Here is a 16,936-nt window from a genome sequence, read left to right as displayed (position 1 = left end):
CATCCTCTTTAAAGGATGATGAGTACCTCAAGCTGGACCCACATCTGGAGCCGGTTCTTCCAGATTCTATGAGGCAGCGTGACAATAAATGCTGGCAACACTTGTAAAATTAATGGTCTTGATGGATTTGTTTTTGTTTTTGTTTTCCTGATGGGAATCTCAAACAGCCCAGGCTAGACTCTTGACTGATCTTCCTGCCTGAGGGTCCTAAGTGCTGAGGCAGGTTACCCGATGCACATCACCATGCCCGCCTCTGGTCTGATGTTTGAGATGTCACTGTGAGATCTGAAAAGACCCCCTACAGGAGTCATCTCTCCGTCACCATGGTTAATTAATACACAAGCACAGAGAACCTAAGCTAGACCCCAGATAATTATCTGTTAGAATTTTATTAGCTAAATATATCGGAATATCTAAAGCCCGTTTTCCAGAAAGAGTCGGTGGCTTTAAGGCTGTCATGCTCACTGTAAGAGCAATTGCTGAAGACAGTCTGGCTTTCGAACATTTTTTTTCCATATTTGAAGACAGCTGGCTCACGTGACCTGAACAATACTGCTATGTTAGTGAGAAAATCCACAACCACTGCATTTACTAGGTTCTGTCCCAGCAGAGTTTCAGGTTTCTGTAAGATGGAGATAAAAGGAAGATTAAATGGAATGATTCACATGAAAGATAACTGTGCCCAGAAAATCATAAGTGCTCAGTGCACGTTAATTACTATTTTTATCTTTAAATCTTTTTGTAAAGATGTATTTACTATTTTATGTACTTGGGTATTTTGCCTGGATGTATGTCTGTGCCCCACATTCATGCCTATGCCCTGGTGCCAGTGGAGACCTGACAAGAGCATCAACTCCCTAGAATGGGGTTACAGACGGTTGTGAGCTGCCATATGGGTGCTGGGAATTGAATCTGAAGAGGATCAAGTGCTCTTTTTTTTTTTAAGATTTATTTATTCATTATATATAAGTACACTGTAGCTGTCTTCAGACACACCAGAAGAGGGCATCAGATCTCATTACAGATGGTTGTGAGCCACCATGTGGTTGCTGGGATTTGAACTCAGGACCTCTGGAAGAGCAGTCAGTGCTCTTAACCACTGAGCCATCTCTCCAGCCCCCGGAGCAAGTGCTCTTAACTGCTGAGCTATATCTGCAGACCTCTTAATCAATCTCTCTCTCTCTCTCTCTCTCTCTCTCTCTCTCTCTCTCTCTCTCTCTCTGTGGGTGTGTCTATCTGTCTGTCTGTGTGTATCTGTGTTTATGCATGTGTGTGTTTATATGTCTCTGCATGTATCTGTATGTGTGGGTGTCAGTCCCCACCTTCCACCATGTTTGAGGTGGGGTCTCTTGTGGTTGGTGCATTTGTGGTTTGCCACGGCTTAGACCACACGAGTTGGCCCTGGAGCATCTGAGGATTCTTCTGCTTCACTTCCCACCTGATATAGAAACCCTGTTTGTCTGGCTTTACATGGATTCTAGACATCTTCGCTCAGGCCCTCAAGCTGTGAGCCCTTTGTCTACAGAGCCACCTCTCCAGCCCACTTTACTGATATGTGAGACTCACATAGCTAAGGGCAGCTCTGACTCTGTGTGAATGCTGATGACCTTGAGCCACTGACCTCCCATGGGGTCATTACAGAGGAAAACTCCCTCACCTACTTAATTATTATGAATGGCTGTCTTAACCTTCCCAACCATATCTGGCCAAACCCTGCTAACGGTGGTCATAATAACCTCCTGCAACTAAGACTCCTGTCGTTGTGATCAGGAAAGGACCCAGAGATTTCCCAGGCACCCTAGGTTTCCCACGATGGCCTCCCACATTACAGCCTCAAAGGAAAGCTCCAAGAACTCCGGCCCCTCTGTGTTCACTTTCTGTGTATTGCTTCAGCCATCGTTTTCCCTCCGAGAGTTTTCTCAGTTCTGTTTATACACAGAGTTGTGGTTTCCATGTCAGGTTTGCTTGGTCTGAGAAGTCAGATAGCTCATTAAAGATGTAAACTGAGGTCGAAGTTGTTTCCTGTGCGGCTCAGTTGGTAGAGTGCTTGTCCCCGATGCATGAAGCCCTGAGTTCAATCCCCAGCACTGAAATACACCAGGTGTGGTGGGACCGGCCTATAATCCCAGCATTTGGTAGGTGGAGACAGGAGGATGGGAAGTTCAAGGTCATCCTTAGATACGCACTCAACTCAAGGGCAGCCTGGGCTACATGTGACCCCACTTCCAAACAAAATTAAAAACAAAACAAAACACACACACACACACACAAAACAAAACAAGGGCTGGGGATTTAGCTCAGTGGTAGAGCGCTTACCTAGGAAGCACAAGGCCCTGGGTTCGGTCCCCAGCTCCGAAAAAAAAAAAAAAGAACCAAAAAAACAAAACAAAACAAAACAAAACAAAACAAAACAGGGAAGTTGTATTCCTGTGACATTCTTTTTTTTTTAAACTGGATATTTTTTATTTACATTTCAAATGTTAACCCCTTTCCCAGTTCCTGTGACTTTTAGCATTCCTGTGATGTATAGCATTCTTCTACTAAGATAGATACCTGATTAGCATGATTACTTATAAATGTCTACCATGTGCCAGGCTGCTTTCTATGCAATGTGATTTTTCTGTCTTCATCTGTGTTTATACGATTTCATTTTTTAAATCGTATGTGTATAAATGTTAGCTACCTGCATCCATCTACACCACAGGAGTGCCTGGTGCCGAAAGATGTTGGATCACCTGGGACTGGGAGTTATATGGTTGTAAGCCAGCATGTGGGAACTGAAAATCATGCTGGGGTCCCAAGCAAGACCAGCCAGTGCTCTTAACTGATGTGTTATCTCTCCAGACCCTCATTTAATGATTAAAAAAAACAAAAAGACTGCCTGTGCGCACGCATGGGCATGCGCATGTGTGTGTGCACATACACTTATTAGAGCATATCTGTGCCACATGCAGCTAACCGTGGATGTTGGAAGACTGCATAGCTCACCTGGAACTGGAGCCCCAGGCCCTTTTGAGTAGCCACAGGGAGGCTGGCAACCAGACCCAGGTCCTCTGCAAGAGCAATTTGTGCTCTCCACCACAGAGCCATCTCTCAAGCTGCCGTTTAGTGATTTTTTTTTAAATTAATAACTCATTTAGCAACTTCTTTAAAAAATCAAACAGTTTAACACATTACTACCCAAAGATAATTTGATGCTCACGAGCTGAAGAAATGCAACTGGATACTATTAAAAGGCTTTTGTTCCGTAAATGCATGTTTCTGTAAGATCAGAAACTGATGATGTAAAAGCCTCACACTTAAGCTGACCTGTTTCAGGTAGCATCCATTACCTTTGCACGGTGCACTACTAGCATGCACCATGCGAAGGTGCACGTGTGCTCAGAACCACGACTGTGGTGAAGCCCTGCCAGGTGAGTCGGGCCAGAAACACCCTGGATCCCCTTCACATTTGACTCGCTATTCACCTGCAGTTGTCTGTCCAAAACCCCCAGACTGTTGCCAAAGTTTTCATAACCCCAATCCAGTTATGAAACGCTATGTAGAACTACAATCCAAAATGGAAAAGGGTTTAGATTTAAACAACGTGGGCTGGATATAGTGGCACGCGCCTGCAATCCCAGCCCTAGGAAGGCTGAGATGGGCAAATCGGAAGCAAGGCTCTGTCTGAAAGAGAGAGGGAAAGAGTATATGAGGATATGCATGGGTTATAGGCAAGCACAGCACCATTTCTACGAGGGACTTGGGCATCATCAGATGGTGGGTAGTGTTCATGGGGTCCTGGGATGTGGAGAGCTCTTGGGACCGCTTCTAGAAATTTGGCAAGAATCTGACATTGGGTTAGGACTAGGAAGTAGGCTGAAGATGAATACAGCTGGGGAATGCATTCACTGTATCTTTTTTTTTTTAAGATTTATTTATTTATTATATATAAGTACACTGTAGCTGTCTTCAGATACACCAGAAGAGGGCATCGGATCTCTTTACAGATGGTTGTGAGCCACCATGTGGTTGCTGGGAATTGAACTCATGACCTCTGGAAGAGCAGTTGGGTGCTCTTAACCGCTGAGCCATCTCTCCAGCCCGCATTCACTGTATCTTGATGGGTCTTGTTAAGACCCTGAGTACAGTAATCATGGGACCTTTTTTTTTTTGGCTTTGTTCCTTAACTACTCTGTTTATGCCTTGGGACTGACGATATTCTTTGTATGTATCTAGAATGATATTAAAGCAGACTGGAAAAAAATAAAGTCGCTTCAGCCTCAGAACTTCCTGGGGTCATGTTATAGTGTCCTCTAGTTGTCTTTTTCTTTTCAACCCTCACTCCCTCCCTTGAGACCCAGTAGACTGACAGAGCTGGCTTGGTCACTGTAACCAATGCCTATTCATACCACACAGACACCAAAGGATGTCTGCATATGATACAGACTTGTAGACTTCTCTCTCCAGCCCAGAGCGTCTTCTGCAGCTCAAACTAATATACCCACCTTCCCACATCACGTCTCCATGCAGATGTTTACTAAGCATTTCAAACTCAACATACCCCAAACTAAACTGGCCATCTCCCATAGTAGCTTCATTAGCCACTTCTCCATTACAGAGAAACCCTTTGTTTTTTTCCGGAGCTAGGGACCGAACCCAGGGCCTTGCACTTGCTAGGCAAGCACTCAGAGAGCAGTTTCTTAATGTTTGGATGGCTCAAGTGAATACATTGTTTTACTTTGCTTTTCTGTTACTGTCACGAACACTATGACCAAAAGCAATTTAGCAAAGGATGCTAGACTTCCAGGTCACAGCCTATCACCCAGGAACCATGTAGACAGTGTTCACTGGCTCATAAACCGGGTTGTTGGAGATTGGTTCTAATGCTTTGTCTTACTTCTGCGTGGACAGATGCTGAGGGTCCTTGTCCACAATTGGTTTTTGATTAATCAGTATAGAGCCAATGGCCAATGACTGGGCAGGGTGAAAGAGGGGGGACTTTCAGGATTCCTGGGAGAAAGAACTCAGAGGAGAAAAGGAACAGAATTGTCACAACACAGAAGCAGAGAGATCAGATTTAAGAGGTGCAAGAGAAAAATCATCCAGCAAGGGCTGGAGAGATGGCTCAGTGGTTAAGAGCACTGATTGCTCTTCCAGAGGACCTGAGTTCAATTCCCAGCAACCACATGGTGGCTCACAACCATCTGTCATGGGATCTAATGCCCTCTTCTGGTGTGTACTCTTATAACTAAAATAAATAAATCTTAAAAAAAAAAATCATCCAGCAATGTAGGTACAAAGGAAAATCGGCCCCATGGAAGGGCTGCCCAGAAGGAAACAGGGCAGCAAAGATAAAATACAGATTTAGAAAGTGTTAACTCAAGAATACTGGAGGGGAATGTCTGCTACTAGTGGGGAGACATGCCCAACCATTGAGCTAGTTAGGCAAGAGCGCTTGCCTAGCAAGCACAAGGCCCTGGGTTCAGTCCCCAGCTCCGTAAAAAAATAAAATAAAATAAAATAAAATATAATGTGTGTGTGTGTGTGTGTGTATGTGTGTGTGTCTTTTCATTCTCGAATCCAGAGAGCTCCAGTGGGTGGCTAGAAGTGCGAGATCACCCACTGGGAGTTCAAAGCAGATTAACTATTCTCTGCTACACTGGGTCACTCATCAGCACATGCTCAACTGCCTCTTGTAAATTGCAGGGCCACCTGCACAGGGATGGTGCTGCCCACAGCGGGTTGGGCCCTGCCGTGTCTCAATCGAGATAATCCCTCACAGACATGGCCACAGGCCAATCTGATGTGGGAAATTCCTCTGTTGAAGTTCCTTCCCCAAATGGGTCAACTTGACAATGAAAATGTAGTACACCCCTGGAAACTCCTTAAAACCCAAACTTTGGCTCAAAAGACTGTAGGACAGCAACTGAATGTTCATCTCTAATACACTTTCTGATGCATAGCCATAGCTGGACCACAAGCCAACATTCTAAGCAGAAAGAAATAGGCTTCAGGCTTTGTTACTTTGCTTTGCTTTGGTTATAGGATCTCACTATGTAGCCCCAGGCTAGCCTAGAATTCAGTGTGTCTTACAGGGTGACCTTGAACCCTGCTGTCAATTTTCCTATGTAAGTGCCACAAACTCTGGGATTACACAGTGACTATTGAGTTTATTGTTTCCTTTTTCTTTTATTATTCATTCATTCATTCGTTCATTTATTTGAAACAAGGTCTCCCTGTGTAGCCCTGGCTTCCTGTCTGGTCTGGAGTTTGCAATGAATAATGGTGGAGGGAACCACAAAACCTGTTAGTTTCTTTTCCTGTCACTGTGGTAAAGACATATCCCACAAAAGCAGCTTAAGGGGAAGGGATATAGTCCATCACTGTGGGAGAGCCAAAGGGACAATGGGGCTTGAAGCTGCGGCCATGCCACATCCACAGTCAGGCACAGAGAGGGGTAGAGGTAGGTTAGTGCCCAGTTCCTTTCTCCAGGTACACAATCCAGGACCCCAGCCAGGGAATGATGCCACCCACAGCTGGTCTTCAAGATACTCCCCCACAGCCATGCCCAGAGCCCCTCTCCCAGGTCACTGCAGAGTCCATGGTAAACAGTCAACTCTAACAACCAGATGTGAAGCAGCCTCATTGTCACCGGGATGAACGTGCAAGAAAGCACGAGGAAGTGCAGCTGCCCAGGTTTGGTAAGTGGGACTAAACTGTCTCTCCTACACTTTAAGGACGGAGAAATTCCCAAATGACCTTTTGGGTTTTCATGAACGCTGGCCTGATTCGTACACCCCCTACATAGAATACACACCGTGCATTCCTAACAGTGCACCTAACCTTGCCTTAGCATCGAGCTGCACTTCGAGTGCCGGATTCAGTCTCTCTTCCTTCTGCAGCCTCTAATAACTCCTCTTGTGCAGTCAGTTTGCATTCAGGGTAAGACCAGACATAAAGAGATATTCCCGAGTGTCCAGGCCTGCCTGGCTTACAGAATGACCTCAAGGCCAGCTCAGGAAATCAGTATGACCCTCTCATAGTAAAAATTACAAAGTCGATTAGAGATGTAGCTCAGTAGGAGATCATTTCTTGAGCCTCTGTCCATGGTGAGAACCTTTTGTTGGCCTTCTTGCTTCTTCCCTGTTGAGCTACTGGGCTCTGAGGTTAAAAGTTGGAGATAGAGTTCAGTGTCTTTTCCTGGATCTAGAATAAAAGGAAACGAATCCTTCAGGAATTAACTGTATGCCAGGCACCAGATGCCTCTCAGAGTCTTTATATCGTGCTAGATGTGCTTCATGAATTATCTCTGGAAATCCTCAAAGACTCAGCTAATCTCTGGAAACTAGACCAGCAAATGATAGAAGTGACTGGGGTTAAGTTCTGTCACTTCACACAGAATGCTGGATTGTAAGCTTCCAGGAGCTTCTCTCCCCTCCTCCCACCTCCACCGGAGTGCTGTGATTACAGGTGTCCCCACCCCAGCATCTGGCTTTGGCTTTTCTTAAAGCTGGGTTCCAGGGATTCAACTCAATTCAACTTTTGCAGCCAGCAAGCATTTTTACCCACTGCGCCATATCACCTGATTTTACAGTAAGGTCGTCTAGTTTGCTTTCTACTGCTGTGTTAAAACGGACCAAAACCAACGTGTGGAGGGGAGGGTTTGTTTGGCTTACATATTCTTCACTGAGAGTTGTCAGGACAGGGACGAAAGCTGAGATCTTTGAAGAACACCGCTTACTGGCTTGTTCCCTACCCTTGCTCAGCCTGCCTTCTTTTCTTTTCTTTTCTTTTTTTTTTGGTTCTTTTTTTCGGAGCTGGGGACCGAACCCAGGGCCTTGCGCTTCCTAGGTAAGTGCTCTACCACTGAGCTAAATCCCCAGCCCCTCAGCCTGCCTTCTTATACCACCCAGGACCACCTCCCCAGGTGGCACTTCCAGTGTTCTGGCCCCTCCCACAGGCCAAACTGATGGAGGCATTTTGACAATAGCATTTCCTCTTCCTACCTGATCCTGGCTGGTGACAAGTTGACAAACAAAAACCAGCCAGCACAACCATTTCATTTACTGGGGTTCTCGCGCTGTAAAGAGATGCCTCGATCTGTCGTTCGTCCTGGTTCTGCATCCTTCCATTTTAACGTTCTATTGTCTCACGGAGGCCCGGCCGAACAGGGATTTTGTGTAGCCTGCTGTTAATCCGTTGTTTACTCGAGCGCACGCCTTCGATGCGTCACAGCCCTCCCTGTGTCACTCCGCTGAAAGCTCATCCCCCGCCTTGCCCAAGCGAGACAGCAAATCATTGCGTAATTCCTTTTCTTCAGGGCTTCTGATCAGCTGCTCCGGATGTAAAGAACCGGCCACCACGGCTTCCAACCCATTCGCAAGTGAGGGTGTTATTTTTAGGGCACTGCAATATAAAAAGCTCTCGCTAGACCGGCCTGGGTTTTTGGGGGAGTGTCCCCAGCCCTCCGGGGAAACGAGGGGTTTTTCTGTTCCACCCAGTAGCCAGAGAGTTGTCCGTCTATAAGAACAGGGAAGGGTCCACGGATCGCTTCTACTAAGGTTTTAACTGGTGAAGAGAAGAGCTTTAAACCACTGGGATTTAGGGCGTCTAGCTGCTTAAACCTCTGGGGTTTAGGGCGTCTTCCTGTTTGACGACCTTTATTTATGAAGATAAAATTAATAGCCCTGATTCCACTATAATAAAATTAATAGCCCTGATTCTGCTATACTTTTTTGTTTTGTTTTGTTTTTGAGATAAGATTTCACATATTCTACACTGGCCTCCCTCCCTCTCTGTGTAGCCCTGGACCAGGGCCTTGCGCTTGCTAGGCAAGTGCTCTACCACTGAGCTAAATCCCCAACCCTCTGTGTAGCTAAGGGTAGCCTTGAACTTCTGGTCCTTCTGCCTCTGCCTGTGAGTGCTAAGACTTCGAATGTGCTCCAGTCTGCCAATTTCCTGAAGTGCTGGGAACAGCACAGGCCTTCCTGTGTGAGCACTCTGTCCGCCAACGGAGCTACACTGCTCACCTCTTATTTTAACTTTTTTCTGTGTGTGTGTGTGTGTGTGTGTGTGTGTGTGTGTGTGTGTGTGTGTGCGCGCGCGCGCGCACGAGCGCATGCATGCATGCATAAGCACACATGCGTGCGTTTGGATTGTGGGGGCAGAGAGAGAGAGAGTTTTATGATAACATGTATGTCAAAGTAGTCAGAGGACAACTTTTGGGAGGCGGTTCCAGGAGTCAAACTCACTTCGCCTGTCTTGTTGGTAAGTTCCTTTACCTGCTGAGTCATTTTATGGCCTCTTCCTGTTTGTCTGTTTGTATGTTTGTTTGGTATTCTGAGATAGTTTCAAGTAACCCAGGCTTGCCTCAGACACAAAGTATAACTGAGAATGACATTTAATCCTCCTACCTTGACTGACCAAATGCTGAGATTTACGAGGTGTGTGTCACCATACCTGGCTTCCATACCATATACTTTTATTTAGGAATACATGGCTTTTAAAAAAAAAACTTTTTTTATATTTATTTATTGTGTGCATATAAAAATATTATCGGGTTTTTTGAATATTTACTTTATCTTTAATTATGAGCATGAACCGGCAAATGCAGGTGCTCTCTAGCCACTGGAGCTGTCTCTCCAGCCCCTGAGGTAGGTAGGATCTTTTGAATCCCACTGTTGCCTTACGAGGTCTAGTTGACTTTAATTAGCAGAACTAGCTAGCTATTACTGTGGGCCATGGACAAAAAGCAACTTGTAATGCTGTCTGAGTCACTTTTCTATTGCTCTGGTAAGATACTGTGACTAGGGCTTCTCGTAAAGAACGTGTTTACCGTGTTTACCACGTTTACCATTTCAGAGAGGTAGAGTCCATCAGCAGGCGGGCAGACAGGTGCTTGAGCCATAGCTGGGGGCTCACACCTTGAGTCAGCCACGAGGCAGACAGGGAGAGCTAACTGGGAGTAATGGGGTCCTTTGAAACTTCAAAGCCTACCCCCAGTGACACATCTCCTCCTCCTCCCCCAGCAAGTCCAAATCTCTTTTTTTTTTTTTTTTTTCGGAGCTGGGAACCGAACCCAGGGCCTTGGGCTTCCTAGGCAAGTGCTCTACCACTGAGCTAAATCCCCAACCCAAGTCCAAATCTCTTAATCCTTGCCAAATAGTTCCACCAACTGGGGACCAACTATTCAAACTAAGAGCCTCTGAGGGCCGTTCTTATTCAAACAACCATAAACGGCAACATTCTCCTCTGTGGTTCCCATCCCCCAACTCTGTGCTAAGAACGAGTGACGTCAGCCTTTCTCTATAGGGGAAGCAAGTCTGACAGCATGGAAACTCCCCTGAAAACCAGGCAGGCAGCATCTGTACTTCAAAAGCTCTGACTCCAGTGTCGCAGCAAGTCATGATGGTGCTGATCCCCTCTGCCTATACCAGTCAAACCCAGGGAGCAGGAGTTGACAGTGTAGTCCCTGGTGCCCACACGAGAGCTCTAGCACACAAGAGGCCAAAGTGGACCCTGTTTTCACGATTCTTCTTCTTTTTCTCCAAAGATTTATTTATTTATTTCACGTATATGGACACGCTGTCTTTAACACCCCAGAGGAGGGCATCAGATCCCCTTACAGATGGTTGTGAGCCACCATGTGGTTGCTGGGAATTGAACTCAGGACCTCTGGAAGAGCACTCAATGCCCTTAACCCCTGAGCCATCTCTCTAACCCTCACGCTTCCTCTAAAGAGACAAAAACACCTTTCTTATCTTTTTGACTATAAAATAACTGTATGTGTTTTTGGTAACTATAGAACACTTAAGAAACATGAAAAGCCAGGCGTGGTAGGTCACACCTGCCTGTAATTCCAACACTCAGTAGGCAGAAGCAGGGAGACTCTTACTAGTTTGAGGCCAGCCTGGTCTACATAGTAAGTTGCAGGCCATCCAGGGCTACATCATAAGACCCATCAAAAAAAATAAATGTGAAGAAGGGAGAGGTTAAAATTTGCTTTTGGCTATGTTTTATCAACGCATAAGTAAAATATACAAATAAATTTCAGATCTTTTTTGAATTTAATTTTTCAATTTTTTTTTTGAGACTGGATCCTATGTAATCTAGGTCAGCCTTGAACTCTCTTGGCTGTGGGTGACCTTGAACTCCTGACCCTCTTGCCTGACTCCAGATCTAACATAATATAATTGTCTATTAGAACCAGCTAGGGTTCTTCTACATGTACAGCCTTATGCTCTGTTTCCCATGAATCACATGTAGTTTATACGGTTGTGTAAGTTCTTTGAACAGGGGATGAAACTCAGTGGTGAAGTATTTGCCTAACAAGAACAAGGCCCTGGGGGCTGGAGAGATGGCTCAGTGGTGAAGAGCCCCGACTGCTCTTCCAGAGGTCCTGAGTTCAATTCCCAGCAACCACATGGTGGTTCACAACCATCTGTAGAAGAGATCTGATGCCCTCTTCTGGTGTATCTGAAGACAGCTACAGTATATATTGAATAAATCTTAAAAAAAAAAAAAAAAAAAAAAAAAAAAAGAACAAGGCCCTGAGTTTGATTCCCTAGCACCACAAAGAAAAAGGTTCTTTGAAATATTTCTGTCATTTCAGCTGTACTCTGTCTGGCACCTGGTTGTACCGTAAGTCGTTTGGCCACTTTCTTCAAGTTTCTATGACTGTGTCTAATTCCTTTTATTTTTTTTACATCACTTTACACTGAAGTGTTCCCTGACGGGATTACAGGGTCAAAAGATGGTAAATCCAGGTTGACGGGTTGGCTCAGTGGTTATTACAGACTCGTTTCTACAGCTCTGATAAAACACCGGCCAAAAGCAACTTTGGAAGAGAAGTTTTATTTGGCTACATGTCCGTCGTGAAGGGAAGTCAGGGCAGGAACTAAAGCAGAGACCGTGGAGGAACCCTGCTTACTGGCTTGCTCAGCATGGACAACCTTGTCCACGGGCGGCACTGCCTACAATGGGCCAGGCCCTCTGACATGAACCACTAAAAGAAAAAGTCCCACAAACTTACTGTAGGACAAATTGATAGAGGTATCTTCTCAGGTAAGTTCTCTCTTCCCCAATAACTCCAGGGTGTCAAGTTGACAAAAAGTGGCACATTGGGTGAACTACTCGCTGGGCATGAGGCCCTGAGTTTGATCTCTACCATGACATAAAATGTATAGTAAACCTTTGTGTCTGACTTTAAGGGAAATGTTTTAGCACAGCTTTTGCCATGTTTGGGTCAATCAGTAGAGGCTGAAAAACTGTTTTGAGACTACTTGAACCTCGAAGAAATGTTGTCTCTCTAGAGAATCTGCACTTGGTGCTACCTGAGAACACGAAGCTGCACCAACCTTGCCCCTAAGACACTCCTGGCAAAGGGGGAGTTCTTACTTTTGATTATGGCTTAGCCATGGTCAAAAGGGACTGGGATTGATTTATGTGGGTTGTCTGCTTTCACGGGCAGCAAGGGCAAGATAGCTTTGGTAGCTGGAACCCTTCCCAGCCCCAATTAACCTTGAATTTGAATAAAGTTACTGGAGTGAGTTAGCCAAGGGTCAGTCTTTCCCAAGAAGGCTGAACCCCTCTGCTCCTTCAGAAAATGAAGACATAGCATCTTGGTGAGCGTTTCTCTCTACTGAGGCACCAAACCTGGTGCCTCAATCAATCAATATTATCACCTACTTAAAAGCCAGGCTTAGCCACATGTGTCTCTCACCACAGCACTTGGAGGTAAAGACAGAAGCATTCGAGGGGCTTACTGGCCACCCAATCTGTCTCTGGGCTCAGTGAAATACTGTCTCAAAAAACACAGTGGAGGGGCTGGGGATTTAGCTCAGTGGTAGAGCGCTTACCTAGGAAGCGCAAGACCCTGGGTTCGGTCCCCAGCTCCGAAAAAAAGAACCAAAAAAAAACCACAGTGGAAAAAACTTTGAGGAATGCCTCCCAACTTCTACTTCCTGCAATTCTACATGCAATTACACAGATCATATCCACCCCACACACATATGCAACACATGCATATACCATACACACACACACACACACACCAAACATCTGGCACCTCTGGGCTGGGAATGCAGTGCAGTCGGTCGTGTGCATCTGCAAAACCCTTTGTTTGATCCCCAGCACCCCATAAACTGGGCATAGTAACATGTGTGTATAATCCTAACATTTGGGAGACAGAATCAGAAAGACCAGGAGTTCAAGGTCATCCTGGGTTGTATAGCAAACCTGGGCTGCATGAGACACTATGTCAAAAGAAAAAGTCTGTCACACATAATGACTTTCCTCAGCTGGAGGGTACAGGCCAGGCCAGTAACATTCAGTCCTAGAATCCCCGAGCTTGCAAACGCCCTCGACAACTCCCTTTAACTCTCCTCATTTTCTTTTTTCTTTTTTCTATTTTTCAGAGCTGGGGACCGAACCCAGGGCCTTGTGTTTGCTAGGCAAGCGCTCTACCACTGAGCTAAATCCCCAACCCCTACATTTTCTGATAAAGAAACCAGATGGCAAAGGCACTAAGTCACTTGTCATGTTTGGCAATCCTCCACCACTTGTCCTGGACACCCGTGTCAGCCCTGGACAAACCTCTCTGAGAGCAGAACCTCTGGTCCAGACTTGGCCAGACCCTCAGACTGCAGGCTTAGGTTGTTTTTAGAAACTTGATGGCATCATAACACAGAAAAGGGACATGCCAGATGGCCAGCCAGCCAGCTGTATTCTTCTCCTTCTCAGGAGACCGAAAGCCACCTCCTTCCTCATCAGCTGACCTAGCCTGGTAAAATAGGCTGTCTTTTCCTATGTTGGGATGAACCATGAGGTTTGGAGGAGTGTCTAGGAGCCAACATCAACGTTCAGGAAGGAGGTTCCCAGTCTGCCGCTCTGAGAGTCAGTAACACCTCAGGTGGGGCTGGAGTGCTGACTCATTTAATAAAGTGCTTTAAACACGAAGACCTCAGTTGAGGTCCCGGAACCCACATGACAAAAGATGGAGGTGATACTGCACATTGTAATCCCAGCAGTAGGAGGCAGACACAGGTGGATCCCTGGGGCTAGCTGTGTAGCTGAATGGGCTAGTGAGAGAGCCTGTCTATAAAAATGAAGATGACTCAGTGGTTAGGAGTACTGCCCTTATGGAGGACTGGAGAGTTCAGAGGCCAGCACCCAATGTCAGGTGACTCACACCATTGTGTCACTTCAGCTGTAGGCTCCGCCATTCTCTTCAGGTACCTTCACTGCCATGCACAGACCCCAGCCCCACCCCACACACACCTGATTTAAAATAATAAAGGTAAATCTTAAAAAACAAGGTTGATGACACTTAAGGAGCAATAGTTGAGGCTGACCGCTGGCCTCCACACACATGTGCACACATGTGCAAAACACCCGACCCCAGGAAGAAGAAAGCATCATAGAAGAATACCTAGTCCTTCCTTGTTTGTAGCCCTTGTTTGTAGAAGGCTAGAGCTCTCAGGTCTGGGGTGTATTCTGCAGACCTTGTCAGAGCTGTGATCGCGTTTCCTGATGGACCACTTCCTACTGAAGCAAGACCACCAGTGCCCTGGCTCTGGCCACAGGCTTGCTCAGGTGTGTTCATCCCAGAAAGCAAACGAGGCCAGGCAAGGAGAGCCCCAGCAATGTACAACCAGTGGGAGCTGGGGTCAAAATGTTCCTGTTTTCTTCTTGTTTTGTCATTTCCGGCCCCACATGCCTAAAGCGGGAGTCTGTTCTGTAGTGATCTTGCTTTCCCTCTCTTCTCTCTCCACTCCTAGTGCTCACCATCGTGCCCTCACCTATCAATCAAATCCTTGCCTCAGAATCTGCAGTTGGGGCAGCCACGCGAGTCTGTGACTGCAGGAACCTCACATGTCTGGAGGCTAGCAGAGAGGGACAGCGTGGCTCCACCCATGAGCCTCTGTGTAACTTTAATTTTTTTCAAACCTTCTTTTTAATTTTGTTTTTTAAACGTTTACCCTCCCTTGTAGCCCACCACCCACCAAAGGTAGTGGAAAAGAAAGGATACAGGGGAAGTGGACCTGTGTAGAAAGGTTCTTTGGAGCAACTCTAAGATGTCTGGAACTCAGCGGTTCAGTTCACAGGTCAGCAGGCTTGATCCACTCGTAAACACTTCACGGGTACGCCAGCAGTCCAGTTCAATAGAGTTGGGTTAGCAACGGTCATGACTGGACCTAGCAGAGTTGCCAGGGGACCCGGACGGAACACCAGAAATTCTCAGCTGTGCCTCTCTCAGGGAAGCAAAGATCAGCAAAGATGTGAGACCCACAAGCACTGCATAGCTAGCGCAACAAGCGAGCGGAGCTCACCCTCCTTCACTGCCAATTGAGTCCTCTTTGTTCGCTCTCCAAACATCCCGTGTCCTCCACGGGTCTTGCCTTGGCATGTATCTCGTCTCAGTACGTGAGTCTGTCTCAGCTGACGTCACTCTGTCAATCACCCCAAGTCCATGGAAGCAGTAAAAAACTGCAGCACACCATCGGAAGTTTTTTGGCGAGTTTCTTTCTATCCCGACAAATGCAGCTCAATTATGTAAATTAAGGCAGACGAATACATGTGTGACCTTAGCAAAGAATCCACCACCGGTCCTTCCACCTGCTTGCTTTAGCAGAGCATCCTCTCTCCTGCGTCTGCTTCCTGAGTCTGCCTTAGTCTTTCGCACCTCTGTCCACTCTAATGAAGCATTCCTTCACATTTGCCCAGCAAAACACCATCCAACCAACTTCCCAAAGAACCCCTAAGTTTCCACTTCGCCTGTGGGCTCCTTTCTTTCTTTGTTCGTTTGTTTGTTTGAGACAGAGTTTCTCTGTGTGTAGTTTTAGCTGTTCTGGAACTCTCTGTAGACCAGGCTGGCCTCACACTCACCAGCCTCTCCCCCCGAGTGCTGCCTGTGCCATCACCACCTGGTTCTGTGGACTACTTTTTTTTTTTTTTTTTTTTTTTGGTTCTTTTTTTCGGAGCTGGGGACCGAACCCAGGGCCTTGCGCTTCCTAGGCAAGCTCTCTACCACTGAGCTAAATCCCCAACCCCTACTTTTTTTTTTAAAAGATTTATTTTTTTATCATATATAAGTACCCTGTAGCTGTCTTCACACACAGCAGAAGAAGGCAGTATATCTCATTACAGATGGTTGTGAGCCACCATGTGGTTGCTGGGATTTGAACTCAGAACCTCTGAAAGAGCAGTCAGTGCTCTTAACCACTGAGCCATCTCTCCAGCCCTGGACTACGTTTTATAAACCAATCTTAACACCAACGGAAGACTATGGGGCCTTTGAAGAGTAATTGTGGGACAACCTCCTTGTAAGGAACTAGAGTCAGAAACACAAACTGATGTAAATGTTAAAGCCCTGACATGGAGGCTGGAGGAATGGCTCAGTGGTTAAGAGCTGACTACTCTTCCAGAGGTCCTGAGTTCAATTCTCACCAATCACACGGTGGCTCATGACCATCTATAGTAAGTTCTGATGCCCTCTTCTGGTATGTAGGTGTAGATAGAGCACTCATACACATAAATCTTTTTTTTTTTTTTTGATGATTAACACATAGAAGATGTTTTATTAATCTTTAAGTATAAACATAAGGAAGAATTATTTGAACAGTGTTCTAACAAAACAACCATTTTCCCAACCTGATAGGAGGAGGTACATGCCCTTCCACAGTTAGCAAAGATGGTTTCCCTGAGCTAAAAGCTGGTCTTTTTTTTTTTTTTTTCAGAGCTGAGGACTGAACCCAGGGCCTCGAGCTTGCTAGGCAAGCGCTCTACCACTGACCTAAATCCCAAACCCCAAAGCCTGGTCTTTTTATTACTTTTATTTGTCAACCTTTATTCCTTAGAGGAAATCCTTTTTTCCTTTTGCTTTGCATAAATCTTTTTTTTTTAAAGGCACACAGGCACATTAGTGAGGGTGTCAGCCATCAGAGCAAGACAATGC

At 45.9% G+C, this 16,936-nt stretch overlaps 1 long non-coding RNA gene across 1 annotated transcript; it reads right to left on the bottom strand.

Moving 5' to 3' along the window:
- Window positions 1-6,151: 6,151 nt before the first annotated feature.
- On the bottom strand, window positions 6,152-8,238 carry LOC148004365 (uncharacterized). The gene is made up of 2 exons (XR_015627416.1): window positions 7,989-8,238; window positions 6,152-7,188 (listed from the first exon to the last, which is right to left on the bottom strand). It is a non-coding gene; the product is annotated as an uncharacterized LOC148004365 (long non-coding RNA).
- Between the last annotated feature and the right edge of the window lie 8,698 nt (window positions 8,239-16,936).

Source organism: Rattus norvegicus, chromosome 8, assembly GCF_021556685.1.
Source record: "Rattus norvegicus strain SHRSP/BbbUtx chromosome 8, alternate assembly SHRSP_T2T, whole genome shotgun sequence".
In the NCBI taxonomy this organism is placed as follows: Eukaryota; Metazoa; Chordata; class Mammalia; order Rodentia; family Muridae; genus Rattus; species Rattus norvegicus.
This window is presented reverse-complemented; position numbering and strand designations above follow the sequence as displayed.